Source organism: Myxine glutinosa, chromosome 1 (assembly GCF_964187855.1).
Source record: "Myxine glutinosa chromosome 1, kmMyxGlut1.1, whole genome shotgun sequence".
NCBI lineage: Eukaryota > Metazoa > Chordata > Myxini > Myxiniformes > Myxinidae > Myxine > Myxine glutinosa.
This window is the reverse complement of record NC_136261.1, coordinates 94413422-94434490: the sequence shown is the minus strand read 5'-3', so window position 1 is coordinate 94434490 and position 21069 is coordinate 94413422. Positions and strand designations below refer to the sequence as shown.

The following is a 21069-nucleotide window of genomic DNA, read 5'->3' as shown; positions in this document are numbered from 1 at the left end:
AAGTAAAAGAAAACCAAAGAAGTTATGGACTGATGAGGGAACAGAGTTCTACAACAAAATATTCATGAAATTTCTTAAGGGGGAGGGTATTAAATTATACAGTACCTTTAATGAAGGAAAGGCAGTTGTTATTGAGCGTTTTAATCGTACTTTAAAAGAAAAATTATATAAAAAAATTCACACAACTCGGTTCTCAAAAATGGGTGTATTTAATTCAGGATATTGTTGATAATTACAATAATACAGTTCATTCATCAACAAAATCAAAACCATCAGAAACATTTACAAAATTAAAATATGAAATGGAGATTAATTTGAAAAAACCCAAGTTCAAAGTTGGTGATATGGTAAGAATATACAAATGGAAAAGCCATTTTGAAAAAGGTTATACACAAAAATGGACTCGTGAATTATTTAAAATCATTGATGTAATGGATACAGTTCCTTGGACTTACAAATTAAATGATATGAATGGGGAAGAAATATTAAGGGCATTTTATTCACAAGAATTACAAAAAACAAAGCTAATAATTCATTAAACAACATTTCTATTCACCCCACCCAGATTAGCTAATTTAATTAGTGGTATAAAAAAAAAAAAAAAAATTAAATAAATAAAAAATCATAAGCCACGCCCACACAGACCCCGCCCACACAGACCCCGCCCACACAGACCCCGCCAACACAGACCCCGCCCACACAGACCACACCCATCATCCCCCACCCCCAGTGCGTCCCCCACCCTTGATCCCCCCTCATCCCACCCCCACCTTCCCCACACACACAAGGGGAGGGGAGGGGTGGGATGGGGGGAATCAAGGGTGGGGAGCGCACCTCCCCCCTCCTTTTTCCTTTATTCTCGTTTTGTAATTAATTATTAAATAGTTGTATACAAAGCAAATATATTCATATAATATTGAAAACAAAATCTTTATATTCACAAAACATTTTTCTTGAGGTATACATTCAACATCTCCCCAGCACAAGTCATCAATTTCTTCCCAGCACAAGTCAAAGGTTGGTTCAACAGATGTCTTCAGGTTTTGAATCTCTTTCTATTAAATACAAGGGACAAGGAGAAAAATATGTTATATACCTCAACGATTTAAAATAATGAATATTATGAGTATTATGAATCGCACACACACATACACATACCTCCAAAAAGTTGAGTTTGGTGTAAATGCTGCTGAGATGAAAATTTAGGGTATCACAGGTCGCAGGTATCTCAAAATAACCCCAATCAGAGTTGTGATCATGGTCGTGGTCGTGGTTGTGATCATCGATCTCAACTATCATCTCAGCTATTGAAGTAATGTTCTGTTGGAAAACAAAGCGAGAAACTGTAAAATTTGCAATACGTAAAGTTGAATCTAACAGAGAAATAGAGTTTATCAAGATGAAAATTTTAAACTCACATGGGTAGGGAATGAATTAGCACTCCTCGGAACTTCAAGGTTGTGAAATTCGTTGTCAGTCATTTGTTCTGTTGTTGAGACAAACTGTCCAGAACAGAGGCTGTCCAAACACCCAGCCATATTATTATGGGAGGCTGTTAAAAAAAGAGAAAAAACAGTAATTATTGAGAGGCTGTTAAAAACGACAATAAATTGTTAATCATGTTCTATATAAAACAATGAATAATTAATCGTTAAAACCAAAAAAACTTACCTGTCTTGCGAAAAAGCTTCAAACTCAATGCCATCTTCAACGTTGGAAAACATTTTTCAAATGAAGCCACCTCAAGTGGGGTTCCGTTAATATAGCTGGAATTAGTCAGGTTCATTATGTTCAGATTTATAATTTCGTTCTTTTTTTGTGGAGATTAGCAAACCTATACATTTTTGGAAAGCTTATAGCACCAGGAATCCGAAAAATCATGTTTCCATTTGCGCAAATTTTTCTTTGGCGGCCATATTGGATTTTCAAAATGGCCACCATCGGAAACCTATTTTTCGCGATATCTCAACATCCGAACCACCTAGAGTGCTGATTCCAACACCTATACCCACATTTTTGGGGATGAGGAATCACATGAAGCCATCTAAAATAATCTACACCTACCCTGGGATACCAGGTGGCAGCCTACAGCGGATTTTCAAGATGGCCACTTTCAGGAAACATGTTTTTTTCTGAATATGTATACCACATTGAGTGATGTTTCGCCTCAGTACAGTCATAGTCATAAATGGGATCATTTCAACATGTTCAGTTCATGTACATGGAAAGTCATTATATCAGACCTAATAGTTCATTTAAAATAAACCTCATGAAGCTCACAATTACTTACCTGTTGTCGTTTTATATATTTGCAGGTCTTGAGAGAAGATGAGTGAAGTTACGACTCAGCCCACACAGTGGCAGCACTGCATAATTTGTCAAACCGCTTCAGCAAAATATGGAACGCTTGTCCAGCAGCCCAAACCGGACTCGTTTGAACACTTGCTACAAACCCTTAATGATAGAGCAGCCTACCATGATGGAAAATATGTTAAAATTCACAGTCGCTTAAAGGATGAAACAAGTGAAAGTCTGCAATTCAATAATGCAGTTTGGCATCGTATCTGTTATTCAAATGCAACCAACAAAGAGAAGGTACAACGTGCCAAAGACCGCCATCAATATCACATTTCAGCCGGCTCCTACACAGAGAAAAAACGTGGACAAAAGCGAAAAAGCACAGAACTGGACGAACCATCAACTTCCACCACCAGTCCGTTTACACGTTCTGCAACAGCTCCATTCATTAAGGAACATTGCTTTTTCTGCCAGGAAGATAACGAGCAAAAATTGTACACATTGAGAACAGAAAACGGTGGGAAAGCATTACACGATGCTATGGAGCTGTCTGGAAATCTCACCCTGCAAACTAGGTTAAACACATCCATCTCACCCACTGATGCACATGCAATCGATGTTCAATACCACAAGTCATGTTGGACAACAAATGTATTCCATGTGTTACGTACCAAGGATAACAAGGGAACAACAGAGAGAGGTCATCCGTTTCAAACATCATGTTTGATTGAGTTGATTAGCCTTGTCGACTGTCAAACTCAGAATAAACAATACTTATCCATGGCACATATTGAAACAACATACATCAACTTGCTTGGTGGCACAGATGCATTGGCGCACCACTTCCCTGCATATAGTAGACACTGGCTCAAGGAGAGAATTCTTCTAGAACTACCACACGTAACGTCTGTTAGGCAAAAGGACAGGAGAAAACCTTCTGTTCTTTACTCCCCAGATGCATGCGAATCCGATATGGTTCAGTCTGCCATGATAGAAAGTGAAGTAGACGATCTGAATATTATCTATAAAGCAGCAAAGGCATTGCGCAGAATTATCAAGAACTTCCACCAACAGGAAAACTCATCCGATGCTATACAGGTCACTAGCAGCACAGATGATGTTCCAGCAGCACTCCACGCAATGATCAGATGGGTTATGGTGGGGCCAACAGAAACACTAGAAACTGAAAAACGAACCACTCACGTTAACAGAGAAGTACTCACTGTTAGTCAGATGCTATTGGGTGGATTCAAATCTGACAAGCAAGTGAACTATAGGCCCAAAACTGATTCTGCGACCTTCCGATCAACCAAATCACAAGAAACTCCACAGTCTCTAGGATTAGCCTTGGCAGTTCACCATGACACAAGAAACAAGAAACTCCTGGAAAGTCTCTGCTCTCAAGGTTACTGTGTCTCGTACAGTCGTGTTATGCACCTCGAAACAGCCCTAGCAAATGCCATTGTGGAAAACACCCTGAAGTTCCAAGGACTTTATGTTCCTCCATTTTTGAAGAAGGGAACTTTTGTGTTTTTTGCAGCTGATAACACAGACTTTGCTGAAGACAGCGTGGATGGCAAAGGGACAACCCATGGAACAATCATTGCTGTTTATCAAAAACGTGACACTCAAGGAGAAACATTGGCGCCACAACTGAGCATAGCTGACACTACCAGTTTGTCAGTGACCCCGTACCAGGTTCCTATGCTTCATTGTGACAAGCCGGTGCCGAAAACCATAAAGAGAACAGACACATTCCACATCAGCAAGGATGGTATATCACCAGCGTATCACCTTACACATCTAGGGTGGTTGGTTGCTTCTATGATCACCAGAATGCAGAAATCAAACAGCACATATATACCTGGTTGGGCAGGATACCACTCATTGCTGTCGGGTAGTCACAGTTTGACACAAGTCGGAGTCTTACCCCTTCTACCTGAAGTAGCACACGAGTGGTCGACTCTTCTGACCGTCATCTCTCAGACAACTCAGCTAAAGAACTTAGTTGTTGGTACAAGCCACCCTACAGTCATTTCCTGGGATATGGCCCTCTATGAAAAGGTGATAAGGCTGCTGGATGCAAGGCCAGACCTGAAAGGTACCGTTGTACCTTGGCTTGGCGAGCTGCATGTGGTCATGGCTGCTTTGAGAGCCCTGGGTACTTCCATTGAGAACTCAGGTATTGATGACGCGTGGATAGAGGCCGACCTCTACGGACCTTCAACAACAAGGCAGATCCTGAGATGTTCGCATTACAAACGCACTCTCCGTGCTCATATTTATTCATATATAGCACTTTATGAAATAGCGCTGGACCTGTTCTTCAAAGATTATCCACAGTTGAAAGCCGTTTGCTCAGATATGTCAGAAGAAATAGACGAGGCATGTTCAGAAAAGGACAAGTTCACCAAAGCCACAAGTGTGAAAGAAGCCAACACAAAACTGTTGAATGTCATCACTACAGCTGATGTTGTGAACATATTCAAGACTTGGGAAACAGAACAATCCAAAAAAGCCATGTTCAAGTCCTTGATGAATTACCTGCATCGAGTGGAGACAATTCTGTTCTTTGTGGAAGCTTCTCGGGACGCAGATCTCAAACTCCACCTCGAATCTGGTGAGGCACTCAGCAAGCTATTTTTCTCCATGGATCGTATCAAATACAAACGTCTTTGGCCGCGATACATAGCAGATATGTATGACCTGAGGAAGACGCATCCGGCCACATACAGGGAACTCGAGAATGGAAATATCTCAGTAACGAAATCTAGCATCCCCTTTGTATCAATCGGTGCAGACCACGCTTGTGAACAGGAAAACAGAGCAATGAAGGTTCATTCTGGACTTCCAGGCATCTCCAATAATGCCAATGCAAGGCAGAGATTCTTTATGGCCTCTCCAGAATTGTCACGGCTGACCAGAGAATTCAAAGATCAGTTCGACACCAAAACAGACAAAGTGACAGAACACCACGAACTTAGTCCGAGGGCAGTGAATCTGAACAATACAGCGGTTGAAAAGATCAAGGCTGCTATCATGAGTCATGGCAATCCATTTACCACAGAAGGAAATAGCATATACAACTTGATCACACATGCCTATGTCCCAGAGGAGCACACGTCACAAATCCTGAATATCGACAACATTGGTCAACACTTGTACGAAGAGTATGTTGACGAAAGAATCAACGGAACAGTCAGCTTATTTGCACCCGTGAAAAAAGAAAACAACACGATGTACTTGTCTGGTGTGAAGAAGACCAAGATCATGCTCAGGGACAAGTCAGTCGACTTGAAGGAAACAAAAGACTTGTATGGAAGGCTGATGATATTGACAAAATCAAGCCGTGATGTTGACCAGAAAGATGCAATAGGCAACTACGAATTCACCCTTACACCTCGCGCCTTGTTCGCACCAAACGGTGACCTGCTTCCTTGCCTTGACAAGTCAAAGTTAATCCATCTCCTTGTGAAACATGGAGACTTAGCTCCGGGTGACTTAGCTCCGACCTCAAGTCCTCAAGCTCAAGTCCATAACTCTGCAGCTATGAAAATAGCAGTAGTCGACGCCATGGTTCTTGTACAGAAATTGTCGACAAAACCAGCTGCAACAGTAACCGTTGAAGATCTCAGTGTCAGCTTTAATACCAGATTGATGTCACTGACAAGACATTTTGACGAAGTTATCCTCGTGTTTGATACTTACAAGGCCGATTCGTTGAAGCAAAGCACAAGACAAAAAAGACGAGGGGGGCACAATCCAGTCCAGTACCAAGTGAAGGACAATACCAAGATCCAACACATCACCATGAAGCGGTTCTTGTCACACGCTCAGACAAAGTCAGATTTGGCAGAATATCTGGCTGAGAAAACGTTGGAGTACAACAGAGATGCCTCCAAGCTGATAATTATATGTGCAGCAGGAAAGGCCAAGAGTAACAAAGGCGTGCATTTTGAAGACAATAATCATGAGGAGGCAGACACTCTGATGATTCACCAAGCAGTGCTGGCAACTCGCCGCAATCCCAACGCAGAACAGCTTACCTTCTTCTCTCCTGATACGGATGTCCTGGTCTTGGTCATAGCTAACTATGATGTTCTGCTCAAAAACACTGCTGTCTCCCTTGTGTCGGGCCTTGTGCAAGTACAACCAATCTGGAACAATCTTGGCGTCGAAAAGGCCAAGGCATTGCCAGCATTCCACACATTCACAGGAGCAGACAATACTGGACAGTTTTCGCGAATAGGCAAAACAACATGGTTTGAAGCTTTCGTCAGAGCCGATAGTGACGTGATACAGGCCATGAGAATGCTCGGTGATGCTGCAGATGTGACCGCAGATCAGATGTCCAACTTGGCAAGATTTGTATGTGCAGTGTACGTACCAAAGGGAATATGTATCAACAGCATTCCGGAGTTGCGCTGGTACCTCTTCTGTAAACACATGACTGAAAGTCACAAGTTACCTCCAACGCTAGGGGCTCTAAATCAGCATGTTGATCGTGTACATCTTCAGGCAAGGGTATGGGCTCAGGCTACTATCGCACATCAAGTGTTCCTGGATCCACAGCAACATGGCTACTTCAAGGACAACGATGGGGAATTGAAACCACTAATGACAGATGTACCACCAGCACCGAAAGCAATACTTGAGATGGTCAGATGTCAGTGCAAAGGAGACTGCTCATCGAGACGGTGTTCGTGCCGTGCCAATGACTTGGCATGCACAGACTTGTGTTTGTGCAGCTCCGAATGTGAAAACGACGATGACTGTCAACCTGTTCTCTGCTCTGACGACAGTGATGAGGACATTTGAAAACCTATGAGGACAAAATGTTGATGAATGTTGACAAAGATAAAATTTCATCTATGGGAAATATTCTATGTTCAAATAAAAGTAATTATTACATGTATAATTATGGATTGTATAGCCTCATCTCTATATACTTACCTCTTGAATACATAAATCACCTGTTTAGGATATATGAGGGATGTGGTTTCATAATTATGATCCGTGTGCCACAATGTAGCGAAACATCACTCAATGTGGTATACATATTCAGAAAAAAACATGTTTCCTGAAAGTGGCCATCTTGAAAATCCGCTGTAGGCTGCCACCTGGTATCCCAGGGTAGGTGTAGATTATTTTAGATGGCTTCATGTGATTCCTCATCCCCAAAAATGTGGGTATAGGTGTTGGAATCAGCACTCTAGGTGGTTCGGATGTTGAGATATCGCGAAAAATAGGTTTCCGATGGTGGCCATTTTGAAAATCCAATATGGCCGCCAAAGAAAAATTTGCGCAAATGGAAACATGGTTTTTCGGATTCCTGGTGCTATCAGCTTTCCAAAAATGTATAGTTTTGCTAATCTCCACAAAAAAAGAACGAAATTACATAACAAACCTGACTAAATGGGGAAATTTAATGACATCATGGAGGCAATGAGTTTCTTGAAAATTCCGTGTGTGTCCCTTCAAGGAAGGGAATTAACATTCTTTATGGGATTTAATGTTTAAAAATAACACTTGACTAAGACATAATATTTTTGCTTCGGGCAAGAGAAGAGTAAAACTGTTTTTTTTTTTTTTTTTTTTTTTTTTTTTTTTGTATACAAGATCGAGGCTCGTGAAAGAGCGAACATTAATCACACAGAAAGACAAACCGACACATAAAACATATAACATAGGGAGCGGTAGACAAGATGGGGAGAGAGGGGGAAGGACACAAACACAACATTTGAGAGCAGGGACCGAGAGACATGGAGACATCGAGAGATCTGAGAGAGGGCGAGGGCTTTGGGGGGGGGGGGGGGCGTGGGAAGGGGGCAGTGGGAGAGGTATAAAACATATGGACACTGCCAGGACTTCCAGGAAAGAAGTTGGAATTTCAAACAAGGTGGATCTGGGGTGAATTAGCGGGGGTAGAAAAGATCAAGGTTTTGGATGGGGGAAGATAAGAGATGGTGGTGAACAGCTGTTTTAAAGACCTGGAGGGAGGAGTGGGATTGAAGGGAGTGAGGGAGTTTGTTCCAGAGGCGGGAGAAAAGAGGAATGAAAGAGTGAAGGTGAACGGAGAGCCGAGATTTCGGCAGTTTAACCATCAGAGGGTTGCTGGCAGATCTTGTGCGACCTGTAGGAATATTTGGGGGACAGAGCACAGAGAGAGCTGGGGGTGCAAGGCCAGAGAGGAGTCGGTAGAAGACAGAAAGACCACCTACCTGCCTGCGGTGAGTGAGTGAAAGGCCCTCAGAGATAGCTTCATCGCGGGAGATTCCAATAATTCTGAAAGCTTTGGTTTCAACAGCATGAAGCCGAGCTAGGTGTGAGGCAGGAGCACCGGCCCATAGGGGAGAACAGTATTCCATTGAGCTGCGGATGAAAGCCTTGTATGTGGTGAGGAGCTCAGGTGTGCCGAGGAAGGACTTCGCACGACGGAGGATGCCCAGTCGGCGACTGGCTTTGGAGGCCAGCTTGGAAATGTGGTTTTCCCAAGAAAGATCATGGCAGATAGTGAGACCCAAAATCTTGAGCGACAGAACTTCTTGGAGAGGATTGTTGAGAAAGTAGATGGGAGGGTTGTCCAGTCGATCTTTTCGGAGAGACATAGTAAGAGTGTGAGATTTGTCAGGATTGAAAGACATGTTCCACTTGTTTGACCAGTCTGTGATTTTGTCCAGGTCTTCAGAGAGTGAGGAGGCAGCAGACTGCCGATCTGAGGGAAGAGGAATGGAGCGGCAGAGAGTGGAGTCATCAGCAAAGAGATAGAGAGGATTTTCGAGAGAGTCAGAGAGATCATTGATGAAGACCAGAAAAAGCACGGGGCCCAGAACACTGCCTTGGGGAACTCCAGCCTGAACAGGAAGAGGAGATGAGAGAAACCCATTCAGGGCCACACGTTGACGACGACTAGAGAGGAAGTCCGCCAGCCATGCGTGGAGATTTCCATGGATACCAAAGGAGGAGAGTTTGGTGAGCAGAGCGGGGTGCCAGACCGTGTCGAAGGCACGTGATATGTCGAGGGAGACAGCTCTAATTTCCTGTTTGGCATTTAGGACCTCCATCCATTGTTGAGACAGCAGAAGCAGCATGTCCAGAGTAGAGTGACCTGGTCTGAAACCAAATTGATGATCAGAGATCAAGCCATTGGAGAAGAGGAAAGATTTCATATCAGAAGCAATGATGGATTCCATGACTTTGCTGATAATTGGGAGAAGGCTGATTGGTCTGTAGTTGCTAGGATCTGTTTTTGCACCTTTTTTGTGCAAAGCGGTGATGTTGGCTGATTTCCAAGCAGATGGCAGTTGACCTTGAGCAAAAGAGAGGGTGAAGAGAACAGAGAGAGGGTGAGATAGAGCAGCAGAGCAGGATTTTAGGACCCGTGGGCTGATGCCGTCGGGTCCAGTTGCAGAATCAGAGTCGAGGGTTGACAGAAACTTTTCCACCTTGTCAGGAGGAAAGGACACGGAGTCCAGGAGCAGCAGGGTACGACTGGGTATGGTGGGTACAGAGAGGGATGGGTTTGGGACACAAGATTTAGAGGCAAACACAGAGTTGAGGCATTCAGCTTTTTCACGTGCGGAGTCAGCTGTGTAGCCGTTTGAGGTAAGGGAGGGGATGGAGGGGGAACAAACACCAGAAACGGATTTGACCAGACGCCACCAGGATTTGGAAGAGGGAGACAGATAAGAGAGTTCGGTCTTGAGAACGGAGAGATATTGTTTCCTGGCTCTCCTGAGGGTGGACACACACTTGTTTCGGGCTTTGTGAAAGGAAATGAGATTTCCTTCCGTTGGATTTGCTTTCCAGGAGACGAAGGCAAGTTGTTTCTGGGCAACAGCCTCACCACAAGATTCCGTGTACCATGGACGGGAGGAAGGGTATGACAACTGAAGACGAGATGGGATGAATTTGTGCATGAGAGAGAGCAATTTACTTTGGAAGAATTCCCAGGATGAGTTGATGTCAGAGGTGGTAGAGATGGGAGACCAGTCCAGATGATTGATGGCTGCTTGAAGACCGTGCCAGTTGGCCTGAGTGAAATGCCAGACTCGGGAAATGCCAGACTTTCTCAGGTAAAACATTCATGTTCGTTGAGTCTCTGTTTATAATGAAAAACTGGTGTGCAAGAACATTGAGGGAGGTTTACCATTTTATCTTAGCTCAGTTAAAATATCTTGAAAAAGAACCAAGAGTAAAAGGTTAAAAGGTCCATAAGGTCAGAAGGATCACAGGTGTTTAAGTGGTCTAATGAATAAGGATAGCATGTCAAAAGGTGAGAAGGTTCGTAAAGAACAGGGTGAGAGAAATAGAGGTGCTTTGGGTTAATGAGGAGAGAGGAAAATTAACATGTAAGTCAATGGGAATTTGGAGGTGTCCCAGGATTAAAGTGCTATGACTGAAACATGAGTACACGTAATTAACATGTAAGTCAATGGGAATTTGGAGGTGTCCCAGGATCAACATTATTACACTACTCATATGGTACCACCAAGACCCTGCCGACATCAGGCCGTCCTTCCAAACTGGATGACCAAGAAAGGAGGAGACTGATCAGAGAGGCCACTAAGAGACCAATGGCATATTTTAAAGAGCTACAGGCCTTTATGGCAAAGACTGGTCACTGTGTGCATGTGACAACAATATCCCAAGCACGCCACAAGTCCATTATGGTAGCATGGCAAGAAGGAGCAAGATGGACTATGTCACATTTGTAAACAAAAAGAAAAAGGGTGAGAGAATTCATCTGAATTCATCCCTGCTGTTCAAAACAACATCAAGCTCACCCTGTTCAACACCCGGTCCCTCAACAACAAATGCCTCATCCTGAACGAATACATCCTGGATAACAAACTGGACTTTCTCTGTCTCACCGAAACCTGGCAACAACCTCTGGACTACTACACACTTAACCTCACCACACCCAATGGATATTCCTACGTCAATAAACCACGCTCGGAGGGCCGAGGTGGTGGAATTGCCGTTATCCACCGTCAAGACATCAAGACCAACCTCATCTCCATCTCATCTGCTCCATCATTTGAACACCTGGCTTTAAAACTCTCTGGTCGCACGCAGTCAGTCATGGCTGTCGTCTACCGCCCTCCCAAACCACACCCATCATTCCTGTCTGACTTCTCCTACTTTCTGACCCAGCTATGTTCCCTCTCCCCCTCAATCCTCCTCCTTGGTGATTTCAATATCCACATGGACTCCACTGACTCCACAATAACCACTGACTTCACTGATTTACTCACCTGCTTTAACCTCACTCAACATGTCGACTTTCCTACCCATATCCGTGGTCACATTTTGGACCTTGTCTGCTCCACTGGATTAAATTTGCACCATCTCTATGGCTCCGACCTCACCCTCTCTGACCACTTAGCCATCACTCTGACCATCAACATCCCCGCCCCAACACCAAGGCATTATCGCACAATCAACTTCCGTAAGCTAAACGCTCTTTCACCTACCTCATTCTCATCCACCCTCTCTGAAAAAATGTCCACTTCTCCCTTCATTGACCTCCACACCCCTTCCGACCTCACTGACTACTACAACCACACTCTCTCCTCCTGCCTTGACCAGCTTGCGCCTGTAAAAACCAAAACAGTTTCTTTCACCCATTCTGCTCCCTGGTTTACCCCTGAACTCCACCTGATGAAAACTCGTGCTCGCCAACTTGAAAGACTCCGCAATAAAACGGGTCTCACAGTTCACTCCCAAGCCTACAAGGACCACCTACAACACTACAAAGATGCCCTCTCCCGCGCCCGCTCTGCCTACTACTCTCAAATTATCCACTCTGGCTCCGGAAACCCAAAAGCACTCTTCTCGACAATAAACAAACTCCTCCGCCCCCTGAACACCACCACCCAGTCATTCACAGTAGACAACTGCATCTCCTTCCTCTCTTTCTTCCAACGCAAAATTGACAACATCTACAACAGCTTGACCACCGCCGCACCCGCTCCCCCTCCACTCACCTGCCCCCCCTTGTCCTGCCATCCCCTGTCTCGGTTCTCCCCAATCTCCCCTACTGACCTCTCTGAACTCCTCATAGGAATGAAAACTGCCACCTGCACTCTTGACCCCATCCCCTCCAGCTTTGTCAAAGCCTCCCTCCCTGCTCTCTCTCCACTTATCATTGCAACAATAAACTCCTCCCTGTCTACAGGCATCGTCCCACCTTCCCTCAAAATTGCTGCTGTTACCCCCATTCTAAAAAAACCTGGTCTAAACCCTGACACCCTAAACAACTTCAGACCCATCTCCAACCTACCCTTTCTGTCAAAAGTTTTGGAACGCGCTGTAGCCACTCAACTCAAACATCATCTCTCTGCCAATAACCTGTATGAAACATTCCAATCCGGATTCCGGTCCAACCACAGTACTGAAACTGCTCTCCTCAAAATCACCAATGACCTTCTCCTCTCCTCTGACGCTGGCAACCTCAACATTCTCGTCCTCCTCGACCTCAGCGCTGCCTTTGACACCATCGATCACACTATCCTCCTCACTCGACTTGAATCCACCTTTAACGTTACCGGCACTGCCCTCTCTTGGATTAAATCATACCTCTCTGACAGATGCCAGTTCATCTCCATCAATAACTGCAAATCCCCCACTGCTCCCCTCCCCCAAGGTGTCCCCCAAGGTTCAGTTCTTGGCCCCCTCCTCTTCATCCTTTACCTGTCCCCGCTCGGTCACTTAATCCGCCGTCATGGTCTCCAATTCCACTGCTTCGCCGATGACATCCAGCTTTTCATCTCCACCAAGTCCGTCTCCACCGACACCCACTCTATCCTGACAAACTGCATCACTGAAATAAAATCCTGGCTTCAAATCAACTTCCTCAAGCTTAACTGTGATAAATCTGAAATAATCATCATTGGCCCAAAAACGCTCACAAAATCCACCCATAACTTTGCCCTCAACATCGACGGTATCCCAGTATCCACCTCCCCTCACATCCGGAATCTTGGCGTCATCTTTGACCAAACCCTTTCCTTCGACAAATACACTAAACAGATCACAAAGTCAGCCTTCTTTCACCTGAAAAACATTGCCCGTCTCCGCTCATCCCTCTCCTCCACGGCTGCAGAAACCCTCATCCACGCCTTCATCACCTCCCGTCTGGACTACTGCAATAGCCTCCTCTATGGTTCACCCTCAAAAATCACCAATAAACTCCAATACATTCAGAACTCCGCTGCCCGTCTACTCACCCATTCCCGGACCCGTGACCACATCACCCCCGTCCTTTACAAGCTTCACTGGCTCCCCATCCCCCAGAGAATCCAGTACAAAATCCTCCTCTTGACATACAAAGCCCTCCATAACCTGGCCCCATCCTACCTGGCTGACCTCCTCTCCAGACACACTCCCACCCGCAACCTCCGCTCTGCTGGTACCAACCTCCTGACCCCCTCCATCCGGACCAAATTCAGATCCTGGGGGGACAGGGCCTTCTCCATCGCTGCTCCCACCCTCTGGAACTCACTACCTCACACCATCAGAGACTCCTCCTCACTCACCACATTCAAAACATCACTAAAGACCCACCTGTTCAACACTGCATTCAACATTCAACCCACAGCATTTAACCCCTGACTATCTCTTCTCCTTCTCCCTCCTTTTGCTTTAAATATTTCCCTATTGATTCTTGTCTTTTTGCAATTGTTGTTTTCATGTATTGTTATGCATTATGTTTGCCACTCTGTCAAAGCGCCTTTGGGCTTCTGGAAAAGCGCTATACAAAATAAATGAATTATTATTATTATTATTATTAAAAACTTGCATTTAGAGTAAGTGAAAAATCAACAAATATGAAAATAGACTAATTAACATAGTGTAAATGTTTTCAGAAAGAGGAGATTGAAAGCTTTTGTTTGATACCAATTTTATGTTTGTACACTGTATGTTTTTTTTAGCCGTGTCGCAGACGCTGCTAATAGAGTGCCCTCTGCTGTTGTTGTTGTTGTTCTTCTTGTTCTTGTTCTTGCAGAGAAGACAAAACCTCAAAGCTCCACCCATTCTGGGAACCATAGCTCCACCCATTGTGGGAGAGGCTTCATATAAACAAATATCCACCATTTTATTAACTCGCATAGCTTTGAGGCCTGTTTTGTAGGCCCGTGGTGTCTTCCTCTCTCACACAGTTTTATTTCAAATCAAATTCGATATATCATTTCATTTTTCACAGTCGCTAACATAGTTTTAGACTCGGTTGAAAAAAAACGGGAAAAAAATCCGATGGACGTTGCCCTTTATAGAACGAAATGAATTCTCAAAGGCCTGTAACTTCAAGTCCATTGAGATATATATTTTTTAAATCGCGGCATGGTCAGTCATACACCGCCCGAAATAACAGACGGGAAAATGCCGAGATATATTAAAAATTCGTCCATTTGATGACAATCGTCACGATGAAATATTTAATTTATACGTCGTCACAATAATGTGGAGAGAGGAGCATAGCTTCGTTCACGTGTCGCCACACACGGGAAATTGGCGAGATATATATTTTTAAAATCGCGGCATGGTCAGTCATACACCGCCTGAAATAACAGACGGGAAAATGCCGAGATATATTAAAAATTCGTCGCCACACACGGGAAATTGCCGAGATATATTTTCACTTTGCACAAAAATAACATCAAGTAATCGAATCAATAGGAATGTCCTGTGCCTATAACATCGACGTTATAGGCACAGCTGCATCTAGGCATTGTGTAACATCGACGCGGCTTTTGTTTTAATTAAAACTTTTTGTACTTGTTAATTGATAAAGCTAGAGCAAAAATGCTTTCAACAATTGGACAAAATTGTGCGTACATTACCGTGAAAACAAGGCATTTAACATCAGACATGTCAAAAAAAAATTACACCTCCATATTTTTGTCCTGGAACACAAACACAAACCCCTGAACCACAAAAAATAGTGACTTAATGTGACTTGCTATACCTTCGGTGGGGGTTGCTCCCATTTTAGGCTGCCTTTTTAGAAATGGCTGCTGGTCAACCTATGGATAAGTGTCCCGAACATTCATATTGAGTCGATTTATGACATTTATCTTGATTTCTTCATTTGGAAGGCAAGGATGACCTAGGCCGGCCTAGAGGTATGCACACTCACCTCTAAACTGTCTCAGCTGGGTTTGAATCCCAACACAGCTATAAACTGCCATGCTAGTGCTTCACATGCAGGGTGATTCATCAATGTGTGTGCCGTTCCTTGGACGGCCAGGGTATCCCGTCTGCCTGCGTTCGTCGGTGGACCTTATAGATCTCACGGTGTCCTTCACGAAGAGTAGGCGATCTATGGCTAGCAGCAGAGGCGGATTAACGCACGGGCACGTAGTATCCCAAACACAATGAGGGCACTAGGCAGAGGAACCTAAACGGAAGACACTTTAATATCCTGGACAGAGGTACCTAAATGGAACGTACTTTAATACCTAGGCAGAGGTATTAAAGTATCTTCCAGTCAGTCGGTTGTGGAGAATTTCACATCAAATAACACTAATCGACCCTTTGTGTGCTGCATCTTCTTCCAATTTTTCATAAAATAGTTGCTTTTTTGGTCATTTTCAAAAAAATAATTTTTTCATCTTGTCACAAATCTGCGACCCCAGCACGCAAAGGGTTTAACGTTTGGAGACAGCATGGCTGAACTACAAAATTGACAGAATAAAAATAACCCGTTTGTAATTCTTTTCAGACAATAAGTCGAAAATTGGTTAAGCTCAGCACTTTGTTCAAACGCCAATCTACTGCATTATACAGTGCCACAGTGGTCGATGACAAGGTCGATGGTCGATGACAGAAGGTCAACCACAGAAGGTTGATGACACGTCAAAATTTTCATAACGTGAAAGGATTCCACGAAAAGTGTGAGAACTACTTATTGTCGCATGACTCCCCTTGGTTAATACCAGGTTAGTCACTTATAGCCAAAGCCAGCTTGAATTCTGACGGCGATGCCCAAATGTGGATTTTATATACGCAGGGAAAGAAAGGGGAAGAGGAAGCTGAAGCTTTTACCTGAGCGATCCCTCCGGGCAGTCTTCAACCTGCGGGAAATAACTCACACGAAAACGGATTTGAAATGTACAGAAAAGAACGAAAGGATTTATTAAATAAAATGCCGGTAACAAGAAAAACACGACGGTAAAGCTAAATTCCTAAATGGAGCGCTCCCTCACCAGACTTAGAAACACAGACACAGAGGAATATAAGCTGGATAAAATAATAATGTGCGATTTATCGTGGCACTTAGTTTTGATCAGCTCGTGAGGATCTCGCCAGGGTCTGTAAATGGGTCCGGCCGGTGTGCGCGCGTGAAATGTGTGCGTTTGCGGGAACTAGGCCGGTGCACCTGTTCGCACTGCAGTGCTCGCACCAGGCCTCGTAATGCTGCAGCGGCAAGTCGCACGCCGTTTCCGCCTGCACAACTCTGCACGACTCCTGGTGGCGTCTCTGAACACGGCCAGTCCAAGCACAAACGTACATAGGAGAAGAACAAGGGAACCAGAGAAGGGCAGGACAGGGAAAGATCAGAGAACAAGAGTCCAGGGTAAGAGAAGGCAAAAGCAAGAGCAAGAGTCCAGGGTCAATGAGCAAGAGCAAGAGAATGTCCATCCTCAAGTTATTTTAACGTCGGTCGTGACGTCATCAGCGCTTCTCCACCAATCAGCGCGCTGCTTCTTGCTCGCCTCTGATGTCCTCGGTGGTCTTTGCCAATCGGCGCTTGGCTTCCTCCTCGGCCTTCCTTCCACCAATCAGCGGGTAGCTTCTTTCTCCGCCCTGGCCAATCACGAGTCCCCGGGGCGTGTCTTTGGCCTGCTCGAGCTATATGAGGCGATGTAGATGGTGGTGTCCATCGGCAGTGTTCAGAACTGGCTTCCGCTTGGTTCTATTGTTATTATTTAGTGCAATAAATGGGCATTTCTCACTAGTGTCTATTGCGGTGCCATACAGGACAAAGGATAAATCACATAGGGCAAGACTTACAGGGGATAATTTATCCTTAGCCCGAAGCTAGTTAACATGCCCCGCCCACTCGTGACGGGGACGAAGATACACCTTATCCGACATTCGGCTAAACAGAACCTATTACAGGTGATGGTTCTTACCCGACTTTAAAATGCCTGTTGTGTTCTTACCCGACATCCAGAGCACCTACCTATACAAATCTACCTGACTCAACATATCACTACCCCCACAAACATAACAATATTTAGGCATTGGGCAATGAAATGCTGAGAGAAGTGGGTGGGCCAACGACTATCAATCAGCCTGATGTGGGCGGGACTGCAACACACATTTGACTTTGTGTACTATTTATAATGTTATATCGTCTATAAAGTATGTACAGTACTGTACCATTACAATGTGAGTATGTCCATAAAGTTTGGACTATAACATTTATTATCTAGGATGACATTCGGTAGAGAACATACTTCCACCAGGCTGAACAATTTACGTTTTGTATCCCACTGATAGGCCGGATCTGAATTCGGACCTGCACCAAAATCTAATCGGCTTGTTCTTGTCACCGAACAAATTCGTCCACCAAATTTTGTCATATTCCGTGCACGTTTTGAAATATCGTGCTTTATATCGTTTTTGGCCCTGAGATCTGTAATCTGTAATCTGTTTATGACAGAGATCTGTAATCTGGTGGTGAAAGAAGGCCGCATTCCAGTGGATTGGGAACTGAGTACCCTCATCCCTCTATACAAGGGGAAAGGTGACCCTCTGGAATGTGGCTCGTATCGAGCGATAAAGTTATTGGAGCATGGAATGAAGGTATTTGAAAGGGTCTTGGAGAGGAGGATAAGGAAGAAGGTGAAGATCGACGAAATGCAGTTTGGATTTCTGCCAGGAAGAGGTAGAACAGACGTGCTTTTTATTGTAAGGCAGTTGCAGGAGAAGTACATAGAGAAGAGGAAGAAGTTGTTTCTTGGGTTTGTTGATCTGGAGAAAGCATTCGATAGGGTTCCACGTGAAGTAGTGACATGGACATTGAGGAAGTTAGGAGTGGAGGAATGGTTGATCAGAGTAGTGATGGCAATGTAAAAAAGAGCGTGCACAGCTGTAAGGACGAAGGATGGGAACAGTGGTGAGTTTGAGGTGAAGGTGGGAGTGCATCAGGGGTCAGTACTAAGTCCACTACTATTTGTAGCTGTGATGGAGGTGCTGGCTCAGAATGTAAAGGAGGGTTTACCGTGGGATTTTTGTATGCAGATGATCTGATATTGATTGCGGAAAGTATGGATGGACTGAAGGAGAAGATGAACAAGTGGAAGGAATGTATGGAGACAAAAGGCCTGAAGGTGAATATCGGAAAAACGAAGGTGATGGCAAGTGGTAAAGCATGGGGTGAGGTGGAAAGAACTGGGAAGTGGCCATGTGCTGTGTGCAGGAAGGGTGTCGGAGTGAACTTCATTCAATGTACAATGTGTGGTGAGTGGGTTCATCAAAAATGTAGTGGTCTGAGAGGGTCATTAACCAGTGTGGCAGCTACATTAAAGTGTAAGGTGTGCACAGACGGAGCTGCAGATGGAGGAAATGTTGAGTTGGATCTTGGAGACGGCATGAAGCTGGAAGGTGTGAAAACATTTTGCTACCTCGGAGACATGCTGAATGGAGAAAGTGGATCAGACTCGGTAACGGTTGCGAGAGTGAGATGTGCATGGAAGAAGTTTTGGGAACTGAGTGGTGTGCTGACGAGGAGGGGAGTGTCGCTGAAGCTGAAGGGAAAGGTGTATGCTGCATGTGTGAGAAGTGTTATGATTTATGGGAGCGAGACATGGGTAATGAATGTAGAGCAGCAACGAAGGCTGGAAAGGGTGGAAATGTGAATGGTTCGGTGGATGTGTGGAGTATCGTTGAGAAAGAGGAAGACAAATGATGAATTGCGAAAGATGATGGGAATAGCGCCTGTGATGGATGTTGTGAGGTGAAACAGGTTGAGATGGTTTGGTCATGTATTGAGGAAGGATGAAAGTGACTGGTTGAGAAGAGTGATGGAAATGAATGTAGAAGGAAGTGGAGGACGGGGAAGACCGAGAAAGACTTGGCTGAAGATGGTGGAAGAAGAAATGCGGGCAAGGGGGTTAGCAAGGGGAGATGCAGAAAATAGGGCAAAATGGAGAAGATTGTCATGGGGCCTCTAAGGCTAACCCCCGCTCTTGCAGGGAAAATGGCCTTAAAATGCCTGTTGTTGTTGTTGCATATCGTTTTTGGCCTGTTTATCGTTTTATATCGTTATTCAATGATGAGGAATCACTTAAAAAACTCTCAGATACAGATCTTCACCAAAATCGAATCAATCTGTCCTCGTCACTTTGTCTCTTACACGAGCTTCGATCTTGTATCCAAAAAAAAACAAAAAAAAAAAACACATCCAACCTGTCCACCAAGTTTCGTCCAAAGCCGTCCATACCTTTATGAGATATTGTGCTACATATTTTTGCCCCATCTCTCAATGGTGAAACTCTTACGAAACTCTCACTTACGAAACTCTCACTTACGAAACTCTTGGATTCAGATGTTCACCAAAATCTCATCATTTCGTACTTGTCACATACCCAACCTTTCCACCAAAGTTTGTGTGAATGCAACTAAAACATTTCGAGATATGTTGTTCCCAGACAGGCAGACAAACAAGTAGACAGGGGTGAAAACAATACTTCCATACACATTCGGTGGAGGGGATAATTACACGGAGGCAGGAAGGCGTGGTGGGGCTTGTGGGGTGGGGGGGGGGGGGGGGCCTGGGGAAGTGCGTTGTGCAATCACCAAGACATTCAATCAATCAGAGAAAACTACGAAGCAAGTGCTTGACTGACTACCTGATGAGATAGATTGTGGAAAATACCCATTCATACACAAAAATATTTGTTTTCAATTTTTTTGGTTTGCACATCTGAGGCTGGAACAAGGAAAAGGGACACAACATGGAGATATGGAAAGAGACGCAAGAAAATGGGCAGGGGAAGAATGACAGCAAGTAGAGAGAGAGAGGACTTGATCAGCCTCAGTGTTGTAATGGTTCGAGTGTCTGCTTTGAGTGTGGGATGTCGGTTGTTCGAACCTTGGCCGAGTCATACCAACGACTGCTGCTTCATAGCTTGACGTTCAGCACTTAAAAAAGATATAACATGGACAAGCTACAAGTACAGACTTCGATAGCAACTTCGAAAGCTACAACTTCGATAGCAACTACAGACCAATCAGCCTTCTCCCAATTATCAGCAAAGTCATGGAATCCATCATTGCTTCAGATATGAAATCTTTCCTCTTCTCCAATGGCTTGATCTCTGATCATCAATTTGGTTTCAGACCTGGTCACTCTACTCTGGACATGCTGCTTCTGCTTTCTCAACAATGGATGGAGGTCCTCAACGCCAAACAGGAAATTAGAGCTGTCTCCCTTGACATTTCACGTGCCTTCGATACGGTCTGGCACCCCGCTCTGCTCACCAAACTCTCCTCCTTTGATATCCATGGAAATCTCCACGCATGGCTGGCGGACTTCCTCTCTGGTCGTAGTCAACGTGTGGCCCTGAATGGGTTTCTCTCATCTCCTCTTCCTGTTCAGGCTGGAGTTCCCCAAGGTAGTGTTCTGGGCCCTGTGCTTTTTCTGGTCTTCATCAATGATCTCTCTGACTCTCTTGAAAATCCTCTCTATCTCTTTGCTGACGACACTACTCTCTGTCGCTCCATTCCTCATCCCTCAGATCGGCAGTCTGCAGCCTC

The 21069-nt window shown here is 44.6% G+C and overlaps 1 long non-coding RNA gene across 1 annotated transcript; it reads right to left on the bottom strand.

Moving 5' to 3' along the window:
• Positions 1–784: 784 nt before the first annotated feature.
• On the bottom strand, positions 785–1708 carry LOC137426239 (uncharacterized). Its single transcript, XR_010984233.2, has 4 exons — positions 1672–1708; positions 1419–1552; positions 1159–1320; positions 785–1055 (listed from the first exon to the last, which is right to left on the bottom strand). It is a non-coding gene; the product is annotated as an uncharacterized LOC137426239 (long non-coding RNA).
• Between the last annotated feature and the right edge of the window lie 19361 nt (positions 1709–21069).